Source organism: Camarhynchus parvulus, chromosome 13 (genome assembly GCF_901933205.1).
Source record: "Camarhynchus parvulus chromosome 13, STF_HiC, whole genome shotgun sequence".
Taxonomy (NCBI): domain Eukaryota; kingdom Metazoa; phylum Chordata; class Aves; order Passeriformes; family Thraupidae; genus Camarhynchus; species Camarhynchus parvulus.
This window is the reverse complement of record NC_044583.1, coordinates 11,636,156-11,652,947: the sequence shown is the minus strand read 5'-3', so window position 1 is coordinate 11,652,947 and position 16,792 is coordinate 11,636,156. Positions and strand designations below refer to the sequence as shown.

Below are 16,792 nucleotides of genomic sequence, written 5' to 3'. Positions count from 1 at the left end.
GCGGGGCGGGCCGCCCCGGCATGCTGGGCCGGCTGCGGGCCGGGCCCGGGCGGAGCGGGGCTGCACCGGGGCCTCCGCGCCGGGGCCGCCGCCGGAAGTGACCGCGGAAACGGCGTCCGGGGCATGGCGGGGCGGGACGGCGGCCGGGAGGGGTCACTCCTCCTGCGCGTGCGCCGCGAGGAGGAGGTGCGCACGTGCGCGTTCCCGCCGTTTCTCGTGAGGGCGGCGGCGCGCGAGGGCGGGGAGGGGCGCGGGCAGTGCAGCGCGGCGCAATTAGCGCTTAATTAGCATTTAATTAATGCTTAATTAGCGCTTAGTTTGTAACGGGCTCGGGCCCGGCAGTGTGCGTTCTGCAGGAACAGCATAGAGCTCTTCGGTTCATCAGTGGGTGCAATTGTCAAAAATAGGTTAGAAAGTGTTGTAAAATAGCTGATAGTTGTTAAGCATTGTTAGTTTGGTTATTATATTTTAAAAGGGTTGTTATAAGAAATATGGTAGTCAATGTACCGTATTACACCTCAGTAAAGTGCACCACCCCCCAGCGAAAGGAGACAGCCTGGACAGAGCTTAATGGCCAATCAAGGTCTAAAACCTTCATGCACATGGAGGATCCCAACAGAAACCATCCCAAAGGGACAAAAAACCGGTTAAAAAGGGGCATCTGACCCAGTGAATTTGTGCCACTCCACTGGGGACATCACTGCTCAAGAAGACCCGGCACCGGTGCTGCAGCATCCTTGATGGGAGCGCTCCTGCCCAGCCTGCAAGCCCCCATGCTTTAGGCCCTTTTTTATTATAATAAATGCTGAAATCCCTTTAGTGCTGGGAGTGTTTTCCCATTTGTGCACTGTCTTCACGCGCTTCTCCCTCCTGTGCTCCTTGGAGCAGTGCTCCAGGCCTGGCTCTTCCCCTCGTGCAGCACAGCACCCTGGGGCAAAGCGCTGCTCCAGGCTCCGGTGATGGCATCCAGCAATCACAGAATCATGTAGGTTGGAACAGACCTCTGAGATCATCGAGTCCAACCCATAACCCAGCACCACACCACCATCTCAAACAGACCATGCGTGCCATGTCCAGTGTCTCCTTGAACACCTCTAAGGACGGTGACTCCACCTCCTCAAGCAGCTCATTCCAGTGTCTAATCACCTTTTTTGTGAAAAATATGTGTTCAACATGGATTACTAGGGGAATGTGAGTCAGAATATAATATCCCTACCAGTATTATATAAAGAAGGCCCATACTAATGAATACAGGCTAGTACAAGCTCTCAGAGCTATTAATAAAATAGTTTCCCTGGGGGGACAAAAGCAGAAGAACCAGTAAGGAGACAGCTGAAACCTGACTGGTAAGGCAGAAACAATACACATAAAAATGAGAAGCTAGGAAAGGGTTAGAAGAATTAATAGCTAAATTGGTGAAGAAATTACTCTTGTTGTTCAACCTAAACTTCCCCTGAGACAGCTTAAGACTAAGTGCTTAAGACTAAGTCCTCTTGTCATGTTGCTGGTTATGTCACAGTAATACATATATATATATATATATATAATTTTTAATATCAATTAGAAAAGTTAGTCAAAATAATTAATTAGGAATGTTAGATAATTTCCAAGGGTTACCTGGGAACAGAGGCTGACCCCGCCCTGGCTATACACCCTCCTGTCAGGGACTTCCAGAGATGAGGTCACCCTAAAGCCTCCTTTTCTCTGGAAAGTTTCCATACACAACAAAGTAATTGTTTTCTCAGTTTTCATGAATGTAGAATGTTAGAATGCTTTGCTCCTCAGGAAACAAACAGCCCCATTAGGCCTTCTACCCATAACCCTCTTCCTCTGAACCTTTTGGGAAGCAGGATATCGTGCAGCTATTGCTTGAACACGTTTTTCAAATTACACATTTTTCATTTCTTGTGTATTCATGTCTATTTCTGCAATTTACATCATGAATTCTAACTTTAGGTTAATGTAAACCACATCTATCTCGTGCCTCCTCTGATTGTGGAGGAGCAGCAAAAGGGCTCCTCTCACCGAGCCAGTCATTAATAAACCCCACAAAGCAGTGATACAACAGCCAGTATTCAATCTACAAATGGTTATTTATTCTCCTGAAGTCCTGCAGTCGTTTCTGTGCTCTGTTAAATGTTTATTTCTGATAATTTGAGGCAAGCTGTCTGTTCTGCATCAAACACTCCATCCAACCACTCTACTTTTCCAAAGCTCCATACTTTTATTCAGATCAATACACAACCACTAGAATTTTCTTGGAATTATTACCTAGCCAAATATTTGGAACAAAATGGCTGGTTGACTTTACAGGACTAATGAACAACTGAAAGTAATAATGTAAGAGAAAAACACTTGAAGGAAAGCAGCCATGTTTCTCTCATTGTTCATGGAGGAATTCTGACTGTGCATGCTGAGGATGGCGTTAGAAACTCAAATTCTTTCCTAATATGGGCGTTTTGAGTCTTCCATGGACATTTATGTGGTTTTATCTCAGAAAAAAAAAAAAAACTACATTAACAAGATGTAAATTATTTGAACTACACGGTGCTGGCACTTTGAGGAGCAGGGGAAGCAGCTGTGTCTGTTGTGAGCCCGGGAGGGTTACACAGGAGCCCCTGCTGTGTCAGGAGGGGAAGGGCACTCTCTCCCCAGGACACTTCGTGCATCCTTACCTCAGGAAATGAAAGGTATCGGTGGAGATTACACAGGGATCTCCCTCTTCATTTTCCTGACAAAGTACAAGGGCCTCTTTGAAGGAGTTCAAAAGACAGGCAGGCACATAGAACTGCAGCAGGTACCAGCCTTTACTTCTGAAGAGTTGACTTCAGAGCCTGCTTAAATAGACGAGAAGTTGTAAGAGATCATTCAGCTATTCAGTAGCAGTTCATCCAACTCCCCCACCTGCAAGCCTCCCAAGGCTCCATCCCTGCTCCAGTTCAGCCACCACGATGTTGTCGTGTGAGTGCTGTGGGGCAGAGGTGTCAACTCAAAAATGTGATTTGACATCATCTCTGTGTGTCACCTCGAACAGCACCAGTTTCCAGGAGGCTTTTGTGACCCCATCCCCTGAAACAAAAGCCAAATGAGATTGATACAGTGTGGCAGCAAGGAGAAAAACACTGCCCAGGGCTTGGGGAGATCATCTTCCCCGAGGAGGTGGAGAGCTTAAACCCCCATGGGACCTGCTGTGGTAAAGAGGGCGTGTAGGGGATTTAGGAGTAGCCAGGGGAGCTGCTGTCAGCTGCAGTCACCACAGACAGTTTCCATGAGTCCTTCCAAGCTGCTTTAAACCTCCCCGAGATTTGCTCTGACACTGCAGTGGTGACTGTGGGCATTTTCCTTCCTCTGAGAGTAGAACCCCACTGAACCTGTCCCTTTTTCTGTGCACACATCTGCTACAGCTCCCATGTCATGGTGCCATCCATGGGCTGTGTGCTGGCAGTAGCTGCACGGTGTGAGAGCAGCAGCCAAAGGACTGGAGACATCTGTCTGACTGCTGAAGGGTAAAGGAGCCCCTTTCCCTCAGAAGCGCTGCAATAAAAATGTTACTATTTTTAAAATGGCACCAGTGGAAAAGCAACAAAGGGATTTGTTGTATCTCTGATGAATTCTGGTCTGTTTGGGAGCTCTCTGCAAGAATAAACATTAAGGATCTCAGAAATGTTAACATTTTTCAGTATTTCTGGTTATATACACAGGTTTTGGGCAGTGGGAGTAGCAAAAGAAAACTTGGGCTGTTACTGAACTCACAGCACAAAATCAAAAGAAAAGGGACCAAAAGTGTTACATTCAATTTAGGCAGCAAAAGATCTCTTATGTTATCCAAAACAAAGCATACATTAAACCAATCGAGTTATTGCACCAATCTCTCATTTAATCTTCTAGGATCATAAAAATTTCAATTTCTCTGTGAGACAGTTCTAGCCACACACAGCACTTGGGATTTTTGTGTTTATAAAACAGAACCCACCTCTCATTTGAAATTGCTTTGGCTCCTGAGTCACCATCCAACCAATCTTGTCCTCAGCAGGCAAACAAGCACATATTTTACAGTCAGTGAAATATTTTTCTTTCAAAAAGGTTACAGAAAACATTTTCTAGACATTTATTCTTTTTATTTCCTAAGTAATAGAAGAGAAGCGATGATTCATATGACTTCTCTATTTCAGTTGTTTCAAAAAAACTGTTAACAAGGCTTCATATTTTAAACGGAAATTTGATTTTTACAGTTTTCCACTAAATGAGACATAAAAGTATTATATGTTAGGTGTTGAAAATAATGAAAGCTATCAGAAGAAGCACAGTTTAAAAGCCTGTCTGTAGAGACTTTATGAAGAAGAGAAACCTAGTGATACATTTGTGTAAAATAATGAGTAGTGCAGAACAGGCCAGGCAAGCGTTCCCTTTTCTTCTTTATTGCTGATAAAGGAAAGGGGAGAGCTTTTGAAATTGGAAATTCTAATTTTGTTCAGATTTGGAAAGTGAAATGGAAACATAACCATTCAAAGCTCAGAGGAAGAAATCCCTCCAGCTTTACTGCCAGTTGATCACAGAGCAGTATAGGATATCTGCAAGTATCCAAAACCCACTAAAGCTTCCCATGGATAATGCACCCATCTAAAAAACTGTGTCAAGATAAAAACACACAGGAGCTGAACACTTCTCATCTAAAGAATAAATTCATCATTTAGACAAGTTCCCCAAGGCCCCATGTCACCCTAGGAGTGTATTAGAGAGGACTGAATACAGAGCTGGTGGCTATTGGAGACAAAGTCTTGATGAAGTCTGACTCTTCATAGGATCCAGAATATATTTTCTTTAAGTAAATGTTTCGGTCTTACTCATTTCTTTCCTCAGGAACATCAGGAATAATGTGTCATTTTCCCTGATTAAGCTGGAGCTCTCCCCAGTGAACCAGAAAAATGGTCTTGCCTCAGGAAACAGATTCTGAGTTTTCTCCCACAGTTTGTAAGTTGTGTTCTCTATTTACTCCCACAAACCCCTGTGGAGCCCTGAGCATGGTCTGTCTGTGGCACACTCATGACATCTTCCTGAAATTAATCAGATAAATCCCTCCTTCCTTTTATGAGCATGTTGATGCTTTTGATCCATGTTGGGTGTTTTTCACTGTTCCCAATGCAGTGTGTTTGGTCAGATCCCTTTACAATTTGTGAAGTACAGAAATGTGTTTCACTGCATGGGAAATCCATTCATTAATAAGGAGCTGCCCCTTATGAAGGCATCACCAGGTGGAATTAGAGTGCTTTTTGTGCTGAGCCTGTTCACTATGACAGGCCTGACTTGATCTGTGTGGTTTGTGAAGGAGAAGCTACACAAAGCTCTGGCACTTGAGGGTGCAGCTCTGACCTGAGACTTTGCCAGCAGCAGCAGCAGTGAAGCCTCCTCAACAACAGCGCATGTGATGGGAGGCAGGAAAATGCTGCTTTCTCACTCCCCACTTGAATGATTAAAAAACTGAGGTATAAAGAGATTAAAAAGAATACCTGAAGATGGATATTTCCCAAACCCAGAGCCACTCACTGCTCAGCATCCCTAAAAATTCATAACAGTCAGGCATGATTTTTGGGGAGCCCTAAAATATTCTCAACCCAAGATCAGTGAACTGGATTGAGATAAATGTCTATTCCTGTCACTGTGAAACTCCATCTTCCAGCACAGCTGCCACCAAAACAGCAGGACTGCAGGGTGACCCCACATCATAACTTAATTTTTTCTCAGGAATGTAGAGCCAACAAGGAAAGGGAATATTCAGGTCATCTGGCTGACACTCTCTGAAGTCTCTGCCCTACAGGCCCACACATCACACACACAGCTGTGCCTTACCTGGTGCAGGCAGGGATTTGGTCACTGTGTAGCTGCAGCAGCAGGGACCTCAGGGAGAACAGGACAAGGCTCCTCAGGAAGGCTGAGCCTCACCATCTCCCAGCAGTGCTGGTCCTCATCCCTGCCCAATAAAAGCTTCCTCAAAAGGCTGACAGAAGGTATGGACACAATTTCACTGTGGCAGCAAAGGGCAGCACAGTGCCAGGGGTGAAAGCAAGAGCCAACAGCTTCTCTCCTGGCACAGCACAGCTGGTTGTCACAATAATGGAAGAACTTTACTGGGTAGGGACAGCAGAATCCTCTCAAAGCTGATCTCAGAATGCAAAATGAACAGGATCCCAGGACCTGGGATTCATGGTAAATTCCACTGATTTCTGTCCCAGAGCAGTGAGACTGTTTTTTCAATCTTGTCTCCTACAAGATAATTAAATACATATTTTTTAGAGAGAGCCACCAGAACAAGCCACTCCTTGCACTCACATCTTCCCCTGGAGATGCAATGAGCAGCAGGAGAGATGTGAATCATTTAGTGCTACATTGGAAAGAGCTCATATACAACAAGAGCTTCTCTGGGACATACAGAACACCCCTGAATCCCTCCAGAGTCTTGCTCATTCTCCTGCTCTGTCATGGTTGTGAAAGCAAGGAGGCTCAGGTGTGCTGTCCAGTGTCATGTCTGAGGTATGTCTGGGATGCTGACAGTGTTGCACCAGGGCTGTACAGTCAGAGCACAGCTAGGAGAGAAATGCTCCTCCAGTGGGAGCTGCTGGCTTACACCACACTCCTGCTCTGGGACAGGTACTGGAGTGCCACCCCAGCAAGAAGGCATTTTGCTTGAAAACAATAACCAGCTCCAGCTGTCAAGTATAAAAGGTGCAATCCTGGTCTCAGATATTCATCTGGTTTCAAACAGAGCAAAGTGAGTGGACAATCAAGTACTCACACAGTGACATTCACAACAATTGCATCTCCTGGTGTTTTGAGCAGGATAATGCCATTACTCAGCACAATGCTGCTAATCTTGGCTCCACTCTTTCCACTGAAGGAGAGAACATCAAAGCTTTAACATCTGCACCTCCTAGCTGGTATGTGTCTCCTGTCTCTCTCCTCTCCCCTCCTGTTCCCTAGTCCATTTTGAGCTGAAATCCTTGCCTTATCGCATCCAGCAGTTGTCTGATCAGTGCAAGAATTAAAAGAACTTGGAGCTGCATCTTGGCTTGCATGACAGCATTTCTAAATGTCTTCAAGTCTCTGGCAAGCCAAACTTGGTGCCAGGGTCTCTTTTCATGTAATACCTTGGAGTGACTTGGCATATTCATCACTCTGGAGGGTCCTTGAACAGACATTCAGTAGAACAGTTTGCACAGAGAGACACAGGCAAGCTGCCTCCAGCCTTCAGAGATCCACTGTCTTACTGCTCTGCAATTTCTAATTGCAGAAAAACTCTGCTGATTAAATCACACACAATCCCAGAATTATTTAGGTTGGAAAAGATTTCCAAGATCCAGCCCAGCTTGTGACCAGCCCCACCCTGTCACCTGCAGATCTCTCAATCCCAGATTTATCAATGCCACAGGTGAGTCCAATACTGCCTTCAAACGAAAAGCAGAATTACAGAATTGCAGCTCTGGAGCTGCCTAATTTCCAGGAGGAACACACAACTCTGGAATCTGCTCCCGATGGGCATTCCACCGGCAGCTTTGGGTTGTGGGTGTTTTTAACATTTATCACTGGCAGTCAATATAAAAAGTTGCCCTTTGCTATGTTGAAAACTCCCTTTTTATTTATGTTGATGAAAATCTCTATTTATTGAGTCCATTTATTTTATTTTATGTTGATGGCAAACTGAGCTGTCAGTGTGTGCTCACAGCCCAGCAAGCCAAGCATTAGGATTGAAATTTGCACAGCAACTCAGAAACATCTGCCACAAAATGCTATAAAGTGTAGGAAGTTTTTAACATTGACCATTCCATGGATGGTTCCTGTAAATTAAAGAGTTCCGGAAGTAGAACTCTGTCCTTCTGCAGAGCTTTTTGTGTGGTGGCAATATTGGAGTTACCTGCTGTACTGATGAATTTGTGATGGAGTCAATCTGTACAGTGACTTTTGCTGTGGAACCTTTAGCATTTAAATTGAATCCCCTGTGAACTGCTGCCCTTAAAACCACCAGCTCCTTCTGGTTTTTCTTCCTCCTGTCCTTGAAAATTTCTGTGTCCATTGCTGGGAATTAAAGCTTGGAGGAAGTAGGAATTGCTTGTCTGAAGAGGCTTTTAAATTATCATTCAAAATCATATTTTTGATGGATTGCATTCTCTCTAAACATGTAAAACATTGCTCGACAATGTGTTTTTTCTGTGAGGATACCAAATACTCACACAGGTTTCTCTAATGCCCCTTTAAAATGATATTTTGGTGACTGTGGCTTTCTAATTTTAGAGTCCAGCCGAGTTATGAAAGCTTTGGGAGGTCTGACTGTCAAAGCCTGTCTGTCAATATGATCAGCAGTAGCACTGAGAGGAAAATGCAGCCCATGAAAGTTAAGCAAACTCTAAAATCTGTAGTGAGTATCATAAAATTTACAGCCGAGCCTCCTGGTTTGTTGCTTTGGATTTTTTTTGACTAAACTCTGCTCAGGAGACAGCAAAATCCAATTCCCAGCTCATTCCCAAAATCCAATTCCCAGCTCATTCCAAAATCCAATTCCCAGCTCATTCCAAAATTCCAGTTCCCAGCTCATCCCAAAATCCATTTCTCAGAGTTGGGGAGACCAGCTCATCCTCAAAACTCATTTTTTTGAAGTGTGGGAGCCCAGCTCATCCCAAAATCCAGACTGCAGCTCACCCAAAACCCATTTCCCAGAGCAAGGGAGCCCAGCTCATCCGCAAGTTCATTTCCCAGCTCATCCCCAAATCCATTTCCCAGCTCATCCCCAAATCCATTCCTGGAGCAGCTCTGGCTGCCCTGGCTGCTCACAAAGTTCCTCCTGCTGAGGAGCAATCCCCCAGTATCTGCCTCTTTCAGTGCCCAGGCACAGGAATTGCTTTTCCATCCAAAGGAGGGATCCTCAGCTCTAGGCTGAGTGCCTGGATTTGGGATTTCCCTGCCCCAGCTTCCCTCAGCCTGCCCAGAGCGCAGTGGCAGCTCCTTCTCCTCTGCTGCCCCTTACTTTGCTGATTTTTGGCATTTTTTTGTGTCCATCACAGCTGGAAAAATGGCATTTTCCCCCTTGGGAATGGCCATGGTTCTAGTAAAGGATGTGCTTTGTTGTTGTGTCTCCAAATTCCTCCTGACCGTGAAAAAGAATCACTTTCCTCAACAGCCTCCTGCAATGAAGATGCTGCTCTCCATCACTTCTGCTGTGATTAATATTTTTAAAATAGATCACAGCATCCTTTCTGAAGGATGCTGAATTCCCAATGTTTTCTTCAAGTGGAAGGAAAATGAATCAAACCCTCAGGATGTAAAGCAATTGTGGCTGGCTGGAATATTTATATATCTAAGTGCAGGTTAGAAACTCTCAGCCCTTCAAATAAAAACCCCACTTTGCCAGCAGCAGCAGCAGTGAAGCCTCCTCAACAGCAGCGCATGTGATGGGAGGCAGGAAAATGCTGCTTCTCACTCCCCACCAGAATGATTAAAAAACTGAGGTATAAAGAGATTAAAAAGAATACCTGAAGATGGATATTTCCCAAACCCAGAGCCACTCACTGCTCAGCATCCCTAAAAATTCATATCAGTCAGGCATGATTTTTGGGGAGCCCTAAAATATTCTCAACCCAAGATCAGTGAACTGGATTGAGATAAATTAGGGCTCCATCCTACAGTTGTTTTCCTTAAATATCCTTAAATTTCCTTAAATTTCCTTAAATATCTTTAACTTCTGCTCTTGTGTTTTGAAAGGTTTTTTGAGGAGTTTGGTAACAGAATTCTTGGGCTCTTCTGTGCCTCTTCCCCTTTTTACGGCAGTTTTACGACAGCCGCGCTTTACGGCACCTTTTACGACAGTTGCGCTTTATGGCCGATTTTACTTCAGTCGCGCTTCACGGCACCTTTCACGACAGTCGCGCTTTACGGTCGATTTTACGACAGTCGCGCTTTACGGCACCTTTCACGACAGTCGCTCTTTGCGGCCGATTTTACGACAGTCGCGCTTTACGGCACCTCTCACAACAGTCGCGCTTTACGACACCTTTTGCGACAGTCACGCTTTACGGTCGATTTTACGACAGTCGCGCTTTACGGCACCTTTTCACGACAGTCGCGCTTTACGACACATTTCCCGACAGTCACGCTTTACGACAGATTTTACGACAGTCACGCTTAACGACAGTTTTGCGACAGTCACGCTTTACGGCCGCTTTCACGTCAGTCGCGCTTTTACGGCATCTTTTGCGACAGCTGCGCTTTACGACACCTTTCACGGCGGTCGCGCTTTACGGCACCTTTGCGATAGTCGCGCTTTATGGCAGCTTTGCAACAGTCGTGCTTTACGGCGCCTTTTACAGCACTTTGCAACAGGTTTCGGACTGTTTTGTGGGCTATGAAGGAAGATTGAGATAAAACAGGGCGGGTGACATCTCTCCCTTTAATGCCTTTATTAAAAGCGACCAACTCAAGAGCGGGAAGCCGAGCACTCCGCAGCCCCTCATATTCCTTCCCAGCATGGCTCAGAGAAAAAGGATCTGCACAGCTTTGTCCACTAGGGGGCGAGCTAGGGAGCCGCCTGCTGCACAGACCCGTCTGGGAAAGACCCCTGCGTTTCTGACTTTCTGCCGCGTCCCGGCTCCAGGTCCCGGTCCCGGCTGGCTGCCGTCAGGGCGAGGGGCACAAAGGTCTCCCAACATCTCTGCAGGTCTAGCACTCTGTTCCTCACGTCCAGGAATCGCTCTAATTTCTTAACTTTACGATTGGCTCGTCGTTTTGGGGGTTTTTATGGTAAATTTGACTTCCCATAGTACACTGGTCCCGAAATCTACATAGTGTAACGCCCCCCCTCCTCCTCCCCGTGTTTTTTCTCTCCTCCTCTGTCTGCGGAGAGGTGCCATTAACATGCCCTGGCTAGGGTTTTACCAATACAAAAGGAACTATTAACTCTAAGGACTTGTAATTAACATAACAAACAGGATGGCAGCACCTCAGCAGCCACCCTGGTCTGACCGGTTTTGTAACTTCTTTTTTTTTTCTCTCCACAGAGATAGAATTTAACAAAGTTCTGTTCATAACATTTAGCAGTACTTCCCAATAATATCTGCCTCCTAGATCCCCAGCTGATGGCAACACAATTCATTGTAAGACGTGTTCAATGACGATGCCTTTTGCTGCAGCAGCACAGATGACAGGATTTACAAGCCTCTGGGTGCTGCGCTTGTCCTGTCTTATAGAAGAGGAAAGCAAGGCTCAGCAGTTTAAGACCAACTCATCGGGGATTTAACAAAAGTGGAAGAGAGAACTAGCTGAAAAGAATTATACTTTCTATCCAGAAGGAAATAAAATGTAAGTGCTGTTCTTCAAAAGAAGGTGGAAGAAGTAGCAATTAAAGGTTGCCTGAACAGGAGCTACACAGGACAGGGAGAAGGAAGTGACTGCTGCACTCACAACAGGCATGGGGCATGCAGAAAGGTGAAGGCAGCACAAGAAACAGTCCTGAGATTGACTCAGAGACATTTTGTGAGGCACCAGGTTCCTGAGGAAAGGCAGGTTTGGACATGATCACTGTGGCCTCCTGTCACTTGTGTGCCTCTGTCCTAGAGAACCATACCCAGAGCTGCACACATGAAGCAACACCCACAAAGGGAAAAGTGAAAAACTCAGCATGACTGGTGCAGCTTGTGGGGAAACTTTTGCTTCATAATTGTTTTCACCTGTGAGGACTTGAACAATGCTGCAAATGCTGCTGCTTTTACTGGTGTAGAAACAGCCGTGGATGAGTCAGAACATGGAAATAGCTCAGCTGACAGGGAAACAAAGAGCCTGGGCTCCTGCCACAGTGTTGAGGCAGTCACTGCGTTTGGAGAAGAGTAGTTCCCAATTGTGCATTCCAGCATACAGAACAATTGCTCAGAGAAGCCAACATTTCTGTAGGACTTTGTTACCTCCTTCAGCCCTTTTGTTCCCTGCAAAACTTCTTTCCAAAGACACTTTCATACAAACTGGCACATTCCTCTCCCTTTTTCAAAGTACTTGCAGGGCTTTTTCCCCACTCAGCTTAAACTCCTTAATCAGCTCATTTTTCTTCTGCTTTTCTACCCAGTACACACTGGGAGTGACAAACTTGAATATTACTTTGCACTCTGGACAGGATTTGATGATGGATTTCTTGAACTACTTGGCACATCTCCACTGCCAAATGCAGGACAAGAAGTGTGTGTGGTTGCAGTTGGAAAGGATCCCAAACCTCCTCTCAGAGGCTGGTGGTTCCTCACACAGCATTTCCACACAGACTCTGCACACCTTGACCTGAGAGGCTTGGAAAGCAAAGGCCTTCTCCTTATCAACCCCAAATGTTGCCATGCACATAATCTTGTGAGCCTTCCTCTGTTCTTGGTTGAAAGGCTGAAGCATTTGCTGCCCACATATCTCACCCACGACAGGCAGCACTCTCCCAAGTGCCACATTCCCCCCACCATGTGTGGACACAGCTGCTCCCTGTCACCACAGGAGCTCCCAGTCCACTGCAAATTGCTTCCAAGTGGTAATGGGGCTTCACTTCCAGGTTGTTATTTTGGTCACTGCAGACGGCACTGCCCTGAGGGCACTGGACTTCTGCTGCTCTTCACTCAAGCCACACAGATTTCTGTCCCTGAGCTCCTCTTGCTCTGTGCTGCCTGTGCTGGTGGGACCACACTCAGGGGCAGTGGGGGACTGTGAGCCTTATCTGATCACACCTGTACCAAGCACTGTAGGCACACTGTCCCTTCTGGTAGCATTGAAGATGATGGAGGATTTGCTTGTAGGTAAATCATGTGAGAGCAGGCACTTGTTTGCCTCCCAACACACTCTCTGCATATGGTACCTGCACATCACCCGCTCTGTACTAATTGTGGCAGTGCACTGCCTGGCCCCTGCCCCCTGACTTCTGGCTGTTGAGCACAGAGAGTCCAGAGGACTGTGGCAAGAACAACCAGAGGTACAGCAAATGAGCCCTGCAAGGAGGTACAGAAAAAAAAATTACTTGGTTTAGTCTGGGGGAAATGGAAGAGATGCATGATGATACCATTCAAACAGGTAAAAGTGCAGTATATAAGGTAATAAACTATCATCTGTGTCTGCCAGGGGACAAGAAATGATAGGTTGCAGTAAGGGAGATATATTGGTTACAATTAGGAAGGGCTCACATTAGACTTTGTGGGGAGCAGATGAAACCACCATCACAGGAGCCTTGGAAGAGGTGAGACACCCTGTGATCAGGAATGGTTTAGCCAAAGAAGTTCCATCTCCCTCACATTTATTTCCTATGATCTTTTCTTATACTATGCACATGATGAAAATACCCCAGAACCTCTCCCCACCCCCTGGGAGACCTGTGAGCAGTGCTTTGATATCTGTGCCTCAGAGACAGGCTCTTGCCAGGCTGTTCCAGCTGCTTGGGCTGCAGTGAGATCAGCTCATGTCCTTTTAATGATGTAATTAGAAAAAAACAGGATTCCAAATTAACTACTGGGTATTAACAACCCAACTGTCATTGATTCTACATGAAGCCAACTGGAATTTCACAGTACAGACTGCAGTGCCAGGCAGACCTTACAAGGACTGCAATAAGACATCTTCGCCCCTGTAGCAATCTCATTCCTTGAAGCAACAGACCGTTTCAATCAGTTCTTGCCATGGTAGTTTTGTTATCTTGCTTTTACTTAATTGGTTACTGCAGGGTTGTCTTGGAGACTTAAGATCTGCTCTTTGAAACCACTGGATTCTTATATGCAACCTAGCAAGAGAAATGGGATTTCACACGGCAAAGTTGTCAGTAACAAAGCTGGACCAAAAATGCTAAACCATTGCATAAATGCATTATCTGGAGTCCAGCAACACAGCAGTCTGCTGAGCTCAACCTTGGAGATTGGCTCCCAGCAACTGAAACCCTAAATTATTATTTTAATAATCATGTCTGAATTCTTGTCTGAAGTCAACTGCCACTGCAGAGGGCAAGTCAAACTTTACTCTGGCCTTGTTGCCTGGTTTTGCTATCCCTGTGTGTACACTCACCAGCCCTCAGGTTTGGTTGCCCCCTCCCCAGTTTTCACATCCAGATCTCTTGCTGATTCCTCTTTTGAAGGTTTTTGTTTCTGGCGCTCCAGTCTTGGCTGACAGGAGTGCAGCCATGCTGTGTGCTGATTGCAGCTGGCAGGTGGATTAGAGCCCATTCAGATGGCTGTGAAATGCCTCTGCGAGACAGAAATGGCAGAACAATGGATTATTTCACCGCGAAGAGCCCAGAAACTGATGCAGACAGTCACGTGGAGGAGACAAGCTGAGGAGCATGAAGACATAAAGCAATTTTTGCTTCCACAAGCCCCACAAGATCTTTCCAGCTCAAAGTTTTGGAGATCTGCTGCCAGCTCCCTTCCTCCTCACCTAAACTGGTTGATTTCTCTGAGGTACAGGATGTTCTCAATTTTTTCCAAAATATGTGGGAGCTACAGTTGCCAAGTAACAAAACCTCATCATTCTTTTCCTGAAATGCATAATTCCTCATTTCTCAGTTTCATGGAATGGACAGATGAAGCTGTGATCAATGACACTTGTTCACTATCAGGATCATTTAGACTCCAGTCTTGCCCCTGGATAAATCTATTGGATAGAGAGTTCAGGGTGAGGAAGGGATCTGACTGCCCTTTTGTCTCTCCTCTTCAAAAACAAAACTGGGGATGCATTTCACGATTCACTGAACTGATCAGTGACCAGTGTAATGAGATTTCATTAAGAGTACAGCAACACTGCAGCCAGGGAGAGGCAGCCTAACATTTTTTTCAAGAGGTGTCCTTCCTCCTCACCTACTGAAAAGCACTCATATGATCAATCCCAAACAAGGTCAGAACAAAACTGATAGATCCCACTCCTTCACAGGAACTGGGAGCAAAATTCAGCTCATTGTAGTATTGGCAGAACTAAAGGAGGTCCACAGAAGGACAAACAAGATGATGAGGGATGAAGAAATAGTCTTAGGAGATGTGAATTGAACCAGGAGAGAAGAATGCTGTAAAATGAGGACAGCACCAAGATTTGTAAAAGGAATAAGGCCCTAGGTTCAGCTGGTTTTGGAGATGAAGCTCTGGATCAGCTGCTCTTCAGGAAGTCCTGGAACCAGCAGGCATTTGCTGAATCTAATAGGGGGCTGGTTTTAACAGATAAAAGGAAGTTCTTTTTCACATTGTGCAAGTGAACTTCTGGAACTGGCTGCCCTGGGAAGCAGAGAGAATTGTCAGAGTCAGGCAGCAATTAGACAAAATCACAAGCAAAAAGCCTAGACATGGTCACTAAATGCCCTAGGCAGGGATGTCCACTTTAACGTAGCTGATACAACAATTGTGGCTGTTGTTAGAGGAGTGAGGGGAATGGACCACTAAAGTGGCCAAGCAACTGTGCTTTCCCTAAATAGCATCTTTTATTGCCTCAATCTGCAAAAGAGTACTGGACATGATGGATCCAGGTTTGCTGTTATTTATTACTTGTCTCTAATTTGATAGAGGCTCTGTTCTTCCTGCACCATGGCAGAGTTCATTCCCCCTTTGATCCTGCTCCCAGAAGAGCCAACAGTCTGTCCCAGCTTACATAAAGAACCATAGGACCTCCAGATTTCATCCAAGGGTTCATCTTCTCCTGAATATCTTGAAATCTTTGTCTGTCCCCTAATTTCCTTCTTCCTTCCACACACCAGCACGAAGCACCATGTGGCTGAGCTGCTTGTGAATCTTGAAGATGAGCAGTGTCTGAAAGTTTGTGACACATTAGCAGAGCGACACAGTGACAACTCCATGTCTGTGCACTTCAATAAGCTAGTTATAAACAAGAGGGTTTCTCCTCTAATGTTCCCAGTCCTTGCTACCACACTGGAGAGGACTGGACTAATGAAGATTTCCTCCTGTGAGCTCCATGGGGCATGTGCACTATTCCTTCTGAACTCATTACAGTGAACAGAACATAGAGCAGAAAAAGCATTTTTTGCTGGCTATAAATCATGAGTGACACTAAAGTATTGCTATTAGCAGCAGAAAAATGCTTTCCTCCCCCAGCCTCATCCAGCCCTGTGTATGTACAACACCATGGCAAAGGGTGATGGGGTGTCTGGATGGAAAATTAAATAGAGGTTGTGTTGTCTGAAGATAAATTGGTACCTCCCTTGACGTGAGTGACTTTGTCTTTTTCTGATTTGTCTTTTAACTTAAAAAACACTGAGACTAGAGATAAGGATGAGCTTTAAAACCCTAGCCTTTGTCCCCTCCCAGGCTCTCCTGAACAAGTCCTGTCTCTGAAATGAGCTCAAAATGAAGATAAATGTTCTGGCAGTAATATGCAATATTATTTTTGACATTTGAAGAATCCCAAGCTAGATAAGGGAAAACTGAAAGGAAAACAAAGCTCTGGGTTTTTCAAATGCAAGCAACCAAATTCTGCTTGCCCACATGAACCCAGAATCCTTTCTCTTTTTTTCCAGATTATTGCAGTAATTCCCGATTTCTACCAGAGTAGCTGATTATGGGGCCTTATTTAAAACCCAGCACATTCAGAGACCCTGGTGGAATCACACAATAACACAACTGAAAGACAAAGGCATGAGGAGACAGTGCCAACTCCCCAGCTCCTGCCCAAAGGCTAATTTGGTTTTGGACCATGTTAGCTGTAACAATGATAAGATTAACACCTGATATCAAGGGAAAGGCTGAACTGTCTGAGACCTCCTTCAGCAGAACAGAACTCGCTCCAGCTCCTCTGGCACATTAGCATATGT

At 45.4% G+C, this 16,792-nt stretch overlaps 1 pseudogene; it reads right to left on the bottom strand.

Moving 5' to 3' along the window:
• Window positions 1-1,255: 1,255 nt before the first annotated feature.
• LOC115908851 lies at window positions 1,256-12,852 on the bottom strand (annotated as a pseudogene).
• Window positions 12,853-16,792: the final 3,940 nt, after the last annotated feature.